Here is an 11,409-nt window from a genome sequence, read left to right on the forward strand (position 1 = left end):
TTTTTAATTAAAATATGGCCAACGACGATGGTTTTTATAAAAATCGTTGTTAAAAACCAAACGACAACAGTTTATTCATAAAACCGTTGTCTTTTTAGTGTTGTTAATTTACATATTTATTGTAGTAATGATCATCCTCTACCTTGGACAACCTCCATTATCATGGAAATCCCATTTCAAATAATCTTGGGCACAGCCTTGCTACGACCCCAGAGCTTGGGCAGAAAACGATACATTCGTCCGTCGTCAGCCCGCTGATGTCGAGTGCCTTAGAGCTTGGGCACATCTTTGCTACGACCCATGGACACCTCGCCAAAGCTCCGCCGCTTGGCCACTACTAGGGACACTGTCTGTTAACTATAAAAATACTATTACCTACTCCAACTCTTAAATAAAGAGTCCCAAAGCTCTTAAAATAGAGACATACGGGAGAGGAGAGGTTTCATTTGCATTTCAAAATGAACCATTTCGGCCCTATTTATAGACAGAGTTCGAATCGTCCGATCCCCCAGTTTGGACGGTTCGATCCCTCTTCGGATCGTCCGATCGGGCCTAGTGATGTTAGCCATGACGTAATCCATCTGACTGGATTTGGACACTTGTCTTTGCTGGCTCCGATCTGGTTCGGACCCTCCAAACCCAGTTTGGATCTTCCAAACTGTTTGAGCCCAAATAAGCTCATTAAGAACTTTCGGGTGTTTTGGACCTAATACCTTGGTTCGTTAGATTATACAAAAATCTCTTAATCATGTTTTATTAAATCTAAACTTGATTAGCAAATTATTCTTGTAAAATAGAATGAGGATATTACAGTTCTTGAGAAAGAAGTTGTTGATTTGTAATTGCTATTCATCATCTGAAGTGATATCTTCATAATGAAGAAAATCATCATGATTGATACTCTGAATTTTCCTAAATTCAATTTTTCCTTCCTCGTCCACCACTCTTCGGTTAGCATATGAAGTTCTACGTGATTTAAAGGCAAAATATTGATAATTCTGAGTTTTTCCAATAAATATGGGTTGTCCATGTTTATGAATAACTATTTGATCTAATTCTTGGACAAAAGGTCTATATGTAATAAAGAATTGATTGCCAAGAATAAAATCCATACCTGTATGGTTTCCTTGATATACTAAACATTGAACCTTTTCACCACTAACCTGAAGTGTGATATCTGCTGCATGCTTTGTCAAACAGTAGATCGGTACCGGATGCTGTGGATGCAGTAATTGGTGTAGTTGATTTCCACAGATGTTTAGGTATAAGGTGTTCGGGCATTGCTGATATAGTAAAGCCTGTATCCACATAGGTTGTGACATTATATTTTTAATATCCAGGGAACTTTAAAAGTAACCGATTGGGATATATGTGGAATTTTGATTACAAGTCTTTTGTGTTGTAATATGGTTATGAGATTTTTCTATAGATGGTTCTGTACCAGGCTTCCATTATCCTGTTTTCTTACAGAAATAAATAGGCATACATACCTCATTATCTGAACTGGAATTGGTATCAGAACTATCTTCATTAGATTCTTCTAATGAATAAACGGAATCACAATCTTCATCATTCCTACGATTAAAGTATTAAACATATCATTAAGAAATTTCATCAAGATTTATATTTATAAATTTGATTTTGTTTTGAGGATTGTTTTTCTCTAGACAATTATTTGAATAATGTCCTTCTTTGTGACACAACCAACATTCACATGTTTTACCAATAGGTTTTCTTCTGAAAAATGTTTTGGTAAAAGTTTTTACTTTCTTTTCGTGTTCAGGTTTTGTTCTATTCCTTCTAGGAATCCAAGTATTTGACTCCCTAAATATTTTTAATTTTCGTTTGAAAATATTTAATTTTTATGTGATCGATGGTACCTTTTCTTTACGCTAGCTTTTTGTTACATCCGTAATGAGAAGGTATATATATAATTCAAGGTTACCGTAGACCAGAGAACTCTTTTTGGTCAGTTTCTGCATCCGTCTCTTTGTTGCAGATTTTTGTCATTTTATTAATCCTCCCAAAGTTTGATTTGGATTTTCCAAATTTAACTCTTCAAAGTCGAAATGATATTCCATGGAGGTGGTTATAACTTTTGGATGACCATGCCAACATATATTGGATTATCATATTCATCTGCATCATAAATATACTTATTAAATTCACAAATAAATTGATTAAAATATTTCATGTCTAAAATTTTTAGGTTGATCAGTTTGTACGTCTAAAGCTTTTGCTTTTGACTCTAAACTGGCATGGATGAAGAAGTATCTCCCAAAAACTATCTCATTAAAATGGTTAGCAATGTTTCCTGGATTTCGGTCAAGAATCACTTGAGGTAGAACTATATATATTAAAGGTTTCTTCCATATGTTGATCAGGGATTTGCTTCTTCTTGCTCATTAGCCATTGCTACTTCTTCATCATCAATTGATGAGAGTTCTAGCATAATCTCATTTAACCTATCGATCGGGAGCAGTATTTAAATTCATGAACTCTTTTTCAAGTATTTCTCTTTTGTTTGAAGACATTTTCTCCTTCCAAATCATTTTTGTTTTCTATGTTACCATGACTGATACATTTTTCATGAAAACGCGATGATTTTTGAAAGATATGAAGGTAGTTTATTTGTTTCAAACATTCTGTCTGAAAGGCCACTGATTTCATCATCTTTAAATTCTGAAGGATGTTTCAGTTTCAAGGCGACCTTGATTGAGCACTGGAACTCCTTTGGAATCTTTTTAATTCAATAACACCTTAATTTGTCGATGTTTTCGAGTTTATGATCATCATGTAAAGATAATCGATATATTTAATTAGAATATCCTCTTGTCTTGAAAATAATTCTTTTAAAGCTGTAATTTCCCAATTATATATGTGCATGAATTACTGAGGCATTATCGGTGCTATTTTTATCAGCAAATAAAACTTATGGTGCCTCCATCAGCAGATGGGTCTTTTTCCATGGAGTTTCTTCGGACTTTCTCAATTACCGCCATCTTTAAAGTTTTTTTTATTGATCTGTTCAAGAACAACTTCTACTTTTAAAAGAATTTCTTGAAATTTTTGAATCAAAATTTCTACTCGTTTTTTATATGAATCTTATGTATGAAAGGCAACACGATTATAACGAATCGCACCTCAATTCGATAACAAAATAATTCAAAGATTTTTGTCCCGACTTTGAAACAAGTAAAAAATTTGGATCTCCACCTCTAGTTGAACCCGTAACTAGCAACAGAGGATCGCGATAAAAAACAATCAATAATTCAATTAGACCTTCAAAAAACCTGTCTTTGACAACCCAATCGAAAATCGACTGACAAACGCCACAAAGCTATGAAACTTTGATAAGTTTGCTTTTGAGTAAAACAAAAGCTTTGATAAAATTCTAGAGAGAATTTTTGTATTGAATAATCAATAATCTAAAAATTATAATTCTATATCAAAAATAATAAATGTTGTAGTATTTATATTACAACCCAAAATATTGAAACATAATGAAAAATAAATCAAAAAGATATTAAAGATATCTCCTAAAGTTTCCTAGTAGGAATAAAAGACCTAAAATAACAAAATAAAGCCAAAATATTAAAAATCCCGAACGCACACACAAGAACCTTCGGTGCATGTAAAATACGTCGGGGCAGGCGCCTAGGGAGAGGCGCGGGCACACCGAAGTTGCGCAGAACACGGCGCGGGTGCGCGAGAAGGCAGCGCTGGCACGCCGAGGGTTCGCAAAAACTTCTTCAATTTGGCATCCGAATGCGCGGGCGCGCCGCAGCTTCAAGCTTGGTCTTCAATTTCTTCACTTTCCTAAACTCCTTTGACCTCAATAAGATTATAACATCCTCCAAATTGAATATCAAGAAATCCAACGCCCTTTTGTGACTTCATCATCAAATATTGAAGTGCTTCCTTAAACTTTTGAGCTCGGCCTCTCGTAACTGGTCCTTGTGGTATCTCCAACGGATCCTTAGGCACTTGATCAGCATGCGAGTCATCCATGATCACAACAGTTTTTCAATTCGACTTGGCTGATTAATCTTATTAATAATCTCGTCTCGTCAATTTGAAATTCAATCTTTCGGAGTTGTTCAGAAATTTGTTTTTGATTAGGAGGTTTGGCGTTAAGCTCAACCACTTGAGTTGTGATAAATAGTCTAATTTCCTTGCTCCCAAGGGGTGTCCAAGTTGGTGGAGTATGTGAATTTTTGGCCAGAGGTCAGGAGTTCGATTCCCCCTGCCAACACTTTCTTGGAATAGTCTGTCACACAGGGTTTGCTCAGTGTGGTTTACCTGACTAGCCTAGTTTGCAGGCTATTGCATTAGTCCGTAGGTTTACCCAGAGCGCACCGAAAGGTAGCGGTTGTGGGTTCCCACGTCACAAAAAAAAATCTAATTTGCTTGAAAAGTTACTTATCATAAGATTTATAACACGAGGGACTAAAATGAAGTCTATTAAAACTACAGGGACTAAATTGGAGTTGGAAACAAAATTAAGGGAGTAATTTAAATTTTTGCCAAGGATTGTCAGGCTATCATGAATGGCAGGGGCTATGCTACACCGGGTTTCCTTCACCCGATGCAGCATCTGTCCTTCATTGGCCCGAGACCCACACAATTTGTGTGGGTCCCGAGCCAATGAAGGAGACACTCGGTGTAGCATAGCCCCTTTGTGTGGGTTCCGAGCCAATGAAGGACAGATGCTGCACCGGGTGAAGGACGCCCGGTGTAGCATAGCCCGAGCCACAACAAATCTGTCCAATAATTCAAATCACACGTCAATGTAATGGAATGAACCTACCCAATGTTGTCGACCACATTTGTTTTTTTTTTTTTAACTGTTGTCCCATCCTCCTAATTCACTCAGCCTACGTACGTGTCTATCACATTAATTAAATGCATTTGACAGACTTTATTGACAATTCAACCATAACAATAAGGGCAATTTGCTCAAAAATCTCCAAATGCAAACATGTTTTGCTTTGAGGTCCCTAGTCATAAAATGTGGTACAAAATAATACAAGATGTGGTACAAATTAACAAAAATTGTGGTACAAAAAAGTAGCTAGGGAGTGCAGAACAAAACATGTTTGCATTGGGGATTTTTGAGCAATTTTCACTAACAATAATGCAATAAAATACCATAAAAAAATAATGCATACAAATTAATGTTTTTTTTATACATTATTTAGCGTTCATAGCGTAATGTGTTAGCCATTAACCATAGATCAATTGATATATGAAGTCTACAATATGTTTTATTTCACTAATTTTATTAATGCAGAAAATACATATGTATTACTTCGACAATATGTCAATATAGATCGCCGAAGTAAAAATTGACGAAGTAAATTGCAAATTTTATACTAGTGTTTCAATATATTTAAAGCTAGTCATCACTATTTATTAATTGATTTTTTGAATATAAGATCTTAATTAATCATTTAACGTGATCTTGTGTTTCAACTTGGGAGCATATATGATTAGGGGTGGTTCGGTATGGTATATCGCATACCGTACCGAATACCGAATACCGTACCAGAAATTTCGATACCGAAATTTTCGATACCGATACCGTACCAAAAATTTCGGTATATCTACATGTCGGTATACCGAAATACCGATTTTTTTTTGGTATACCGAAATACCGAAAATTCAAAAATCGTATACCGATACCGATACCGAAAATTTCGGTACGGTATCATACCGTACCGAAATTTTCGATATTTTCGATTTTTTTTCGGTACGATAAAGTCGATATAAAGACATTTCGATATTTTTTGCCAGCACTATATATGATCACCGCTTGGCACCATATAGCACCACCACTTCTCAGCAACTGAGTTGTTGTATGAAATAGCTAGAGAGAGCCCTGAGTTGATGGTCCTCTAAAAGTCATACCCTATGTTAAATGGAAGCTCTGTTTTTTTTCTGAAATATAGCCTTTACTTTATAATAATAAATTGTTTCTGCTTGTTATAGACCTTTGTTTTAAATGTGCTATTCCCTCTCACTTATTAGACCTCTATTCCATTTTGATGGTCATCAAAATTGACTCATTTTGTGAATGTGATGATGTGTTCTATTGTTTTTAAACCCGTGACATGGATAAGTGCATGGTTAAATTAATCTGTGATAAATGAGCTTATTTTAGTGTGTTTATACCTATAGGCGCAAATATATGCTTATTGGTTTGTAGCATTGAATTTAGGTTGCACGGGTGTAACTGGAATTGGTTGACTGGCTCCGCACGTATTAGACAATATCAAGTTTTACTTTAAAAAAATTTTAGTTAAAAGTTGAATTATATAAATTTAAATTATTTATTAAAATAAATATTTTCAAATCTAGTTTTTTTGTCCAATAAATTTTTATTAGAAAATTTAACAATATTAATTTTTTGTTATAAATATTAAGTGTGTTCAGTAAACAAAACTATTACGTTAAATTCGAAACCAAAGCGACCTAACCAACATTTTTAAAAACTAAAACCGAAATTCTGAATAAATTAAACCAATTTTTCAGATAAATTCAACTCGTTAGGTTATTCTGATTGAAATTAATATTTTCTGCTCATCTAGACGGTAATTGATGTTTGTCTATAGTATGTCGATATATGCTCTTTCGATTTAAAATTAACTTTTAAATTTTTATTTTCTTCATTTCATTAAATATCTAACTAGAAAATTTCAATCATCCCAAAAATTTACAACAATAATTTTTCAAATCTCATAATTATATAATTTTCAGTTTTTTTAACTAGAAAAATCGCAATACAAGCTCAATAATAATTCCAAAGTCAATAAGATCTCAAATATTTCAATTTTTAACCAACTGATTATTTTTCCTAAATTTCGAAACAATAGTTTTTAGGGTAAAAATCCAAACTTAAAAATTCATATGTATCATAAATCAATATTATATCAACTAAATATTCTACAAAATTTTAGAGTTGTCGAATTTATCTCAAATCACATAATTTCAAAAGCTACGACAATAAATCAACAAAAAATGTAATGAATTGTTCTATTTTTAATTTTTTTTATATGATGCTGATTTTTTTTAAATTTTTAACTAGTAAATATATTTTTTTGGAAAAATGGATGGGGCTGGAGCCCACCATAGCCAAAGAGTGACTCCGCCCCTGCTTCCATGACTCTCCTCGTTCTTACCAGCCATATGAAAATTCAATGTTCATCAAAACCCAAAGAGTCAGAACTAAATTCCAGAATTATCTTAAGCATGTGACCGGCTAAATCGTTTTGATAAAAATCTACTATCAAGCGCACCAGGTCAAGTAATAGTAAAATGGACAGAGAGTCCAAGTATCGATCCCACAGGGACTGCAATCAATTCTCAAAAATTAATTATTTAGCTTAATCTAGACAAAATTATAAAAGCAATTTGATTTAAATAAAATAAGAATTTAAAATAAAAACTTCTAAAAAAATAAGAATTAAAATAACTGAAGATAAAAATAATTAAAACGAGACAACCAAGACACACGTAGGTACCGAACAAATCATGTAACATGTAGTCGATTCAGGACTCAGATTTAATCTTAATTCACGGGAATTCTCCTAATTTGTTCAAAGGATTATTTCTAGAACAATCAAACCTATTCAAATATTGATGAAATAATCTTTCGTAATTCTAATCAAATTTGAATGCATTAAATATTTGTGAAAATTCAGTTTACACCCAAACCACACACTGAAATCGAATTCTATTTCTAGTCGGTTTTACCATGTTTTGATTATCAAAGTGATCAAAATCAAAATCTCCTCTGTCGACTTGGAATCAATTAACTTGCAAGCAAACAGTTGATCAGGCTATTCACAAGAAAAATATAAATCTGACAATCAATAAAATAAAATCAACTCTGAAAAATCCCAAACAAACATCCAAGTTTTTTACATAAATTTGTTTGGCCCAATCACGCCATCTTGGTTGAAAATAAACTACTCAATAATTAAAAACAATAATTCAAAAATAAAAATAAGAAGAAGAAAAGAAGAAATCTTCTCTCCCAAGCCTTGTAGCCGCCTCCTCTGTGTTGTGCACATTCTGGAACTTCCGAACCCCCAAAAATATGTTATATCTTCTATATATATGGTCCGGAACTTGTACCAATCAATTTCCTTCACAAAATAGGACTTTTCAGAACAAAACTGACGCCGAAACACGCGCGCGCGCAGAAGTAAAAAACAGAGGTCTGGAACAGCAACTCGCGCGCGCGCGAGCTCCATTCTTGCGTGCAGTACAAAATATCTACAGCGAGCGACGACTTTGAAAAATTCATATCTCAAGATCTAGCCGTCGGGTCGAGCTGAAATTTGGACAGCAGCTTCAAAACATCATGAACTTTAATCGGAATGGTGAAGATCGGATTTAAATTTGTTTAAAATTAAATTTGATTTTTTGAACAAAGCTGCTCCGTAATTCACTCTTCAACAATTCATTTTCCTACAAAATTAACCCGGGAGTGAAATACACACACATGCACTAAAACACATAAAAATACATAAAAACAATATGAATGCACACAAAATAGATAAATCCATATCACAAAATAATGCACACAAAATTCACTTATCAACACCCCCATACTTAAACCTTGCTCGCCCTCGAGCAAGACATGTAAAAACAAAATGCAAACAACGACATAAGTGAGGATGAATCATGAATGTGCACAGCCTCCAAGAAGTTCAATCACAAAACAAAATCACACACGCTCTCAACTTTTCATAATACACCTTCGGTTTAACGTGAACGTGTGTGTGTGAACTGTCATTTCAGTTTCATACAACTTAGACCGAATTCGTTTCAAAACTGCTTAGCGACCTATAACAATTCAATGCAAGTATCACAATCCAGCACTCCATCATCTCAACAATTCCAAACAAAAACATGCACTTCTTGAGATTAATTACGTACCTCCGAATTTTGCATCCGGTATTTTTAATAAGCCCCAATAATTACCCGCAAACTTAGCTATAACTAAGATATGATTCTAATTTCAATCCCCTCGTCTATAGCCCGGATGGAGCATCAATCCCATTTAACCCGCAAACTTAGCTATGGAACAAAAATTAGGATTTCAATTATTGTCCAAGCCCGGATGGAATTGTTATTTTAAATTTTCAAAATTTTTAACCCCATGAGATCCGCATACTTAGTCAAGAACAGAGATTAGGATTTAAATCTCTGCTCGTAACCCGGATGGAGTTAATTTAATTTTCAACAAAAGTTTTTTCAAAAATTTTATAGGTACGCTCAAGATCATACATGTAATGTCTAACAACTATCAAGAATCCAAAGACACTATCATGATCAACAAACATCTATTGTCGTGCAATGGTCAAACAAACACAAACATCATCAATTACATCGCTACACTACACCAGTCTAACATGCGTGCTTAAAAATATTCACGATTCAACCAACAGCTTCTCATGTTCAATAAAAAGCAATATTTTCTCAAAAGAATTTTTTTTTTCACAACTCTATCATCATCGGCCCACATTCATCATTCTACTTATTCAGACAACACAAACAAAAAACAAAATGATATGCATGATTACAAACTATATGCAATAAACTAGACCAAATGAATGCAAACAACAACACAAACAAAACTAATCTACCCCCCCCCCCCCATACTTATCCAAAGCATTGCCCTCAATGCTTTAGAACAATGAACCGAATGCAAAACAAACATACAATGAAAACAAAAATAACACTCCCCTGGTTGCGCATTGGTCCTCTTCATCTTCCTCTTTGGCAGCATCTTTTGGGATGACAATAGCAGACGAGATACATCAGTCAGGCACGACAAACTGGCATGAGAAAGAACAAAAATCAAATAGAAATAAACAAAAACCAAAAATTAAACTAAAAAATCAAGGGAAAGAATATTGGGTTGCCTCCCAGTAAGCGCTAAGTTTATAGTCTACAGCCCGACTATGCAGAAGCAACCATCAAAGAGCGGCTGCCGCCCATAGTAAGAATCATACGACTCTACGTATGGGTCTTGATTTTCTGCGCCCTCAAGCTTGGCGTGATATTGACATGGAAAGCTCGTCGGTCCAGCAATACTCGGTATGAATTTTTTCTTTTGGAAGGAGACTCCGAATCTAGGCTGAAGCACATAGAGGATGGAATATGCTGGAGGTGGCGCAATGGCAAGAAAGAATCTTCTAATAGTGTACATGGAATGACCATTGACGAGGTAAAATATGTAGTCTTTTATGTTTCTTCCTCCTCCAAGTCCACTATTGGTTCTTCTTTACAAGAAAATTTCTCAAAAATTATTTCTTCATGCGCTTGCTCAGTTACTTCACTCTCTTGGCAGATCTCCAAATTTGGTTCTATAAGAAGCGCAATCTGTTCATCCAAAAGACTCAAAGACTTGATACGGATTTCTAAGAATTGATTTGTCTCTGTCTGTTGCCGCAAAAGATTCTTCAACTGAGCCACATGATCCTCAAAATACCCTACACACTCTTCTTGACGCTCCAGTGGTTGGTTCGAAAAATTTTTAGATTCGATATCTGGAGGATATTGGTGACTCCAACCCTGCAGTGAAGGATCACAATGCCAATGGTAGTCGAAATCTGCCATATCATTTAACAAGTGCATTGCACTGTTTTCATCTCTGCTGAACAAGTGACTGCCAGTGGCCAAAGCTCCATAATCTATCCAACGTCTTGTAAGCTCATCCAAACCACCATAAAAAATTTGAACTAGAGTGTAGTTCGAAAAATCATGACATCTAAAGCTGTTAGCCAAATCATTGAATCTTCCTCAAGCAGCATAGAAGGGCTCCGAGTATTGTTGGACAAACCTTGTGAACACCTGTCGATGATCCATCTCCAAGTACCTCACAAGTAAGAAAAAAAATTAAAAATTAAAAATAAAAAAATAATTCAAGAAAAAAAATGTCTAGTCTCAAGCAAATAATCTATCATAATATTAACTGAACAGTCCCCGGCAACGGCGACAAAAACTTGACCGGCTAAATCGGTTTGATAAAAATCTATTGGCAAGTGCACCAGGTCAAGTAATAGTAAAGTGGACAGAGAGTTCAAGTATCGATCACACAGGGACTGCATTCAATTCTCAAGAATTAATTATTTAGCTTAATCTAGACAAAATCATAAAAGCAATTTGATTTAAATAAAATAAGAATTTAAAATAAAAACTTCTAAAGAAATAAGAATTAAAATAACTGAAGATAAAAATAATTAAAACGAGATAACCAAGACACACGTAGGTACCGAACAAATCATGTAACATGTAGTCAATTCAGGACTCGGATTTAATCTTAATTCACGGGAATTCTCCTAATTTGTTCAAAGGATTATTTCTAGAACAATCAAACCTATTCAAATATTGAAG

Source organism: Henckelia pumila, chromosome 3, assembly GCF_033568475.1.
Source record: "Henckelia pumila isolate YLH828 chromosome 3, ASM3356847v2, whole genome shotgun sequence".
NCBI lineage: Eukaryota > Viridiplantae > Streptophyta > Magnoliopsida > Lamiales > Gesneriaceae > Henckelia > Henckelia pumila.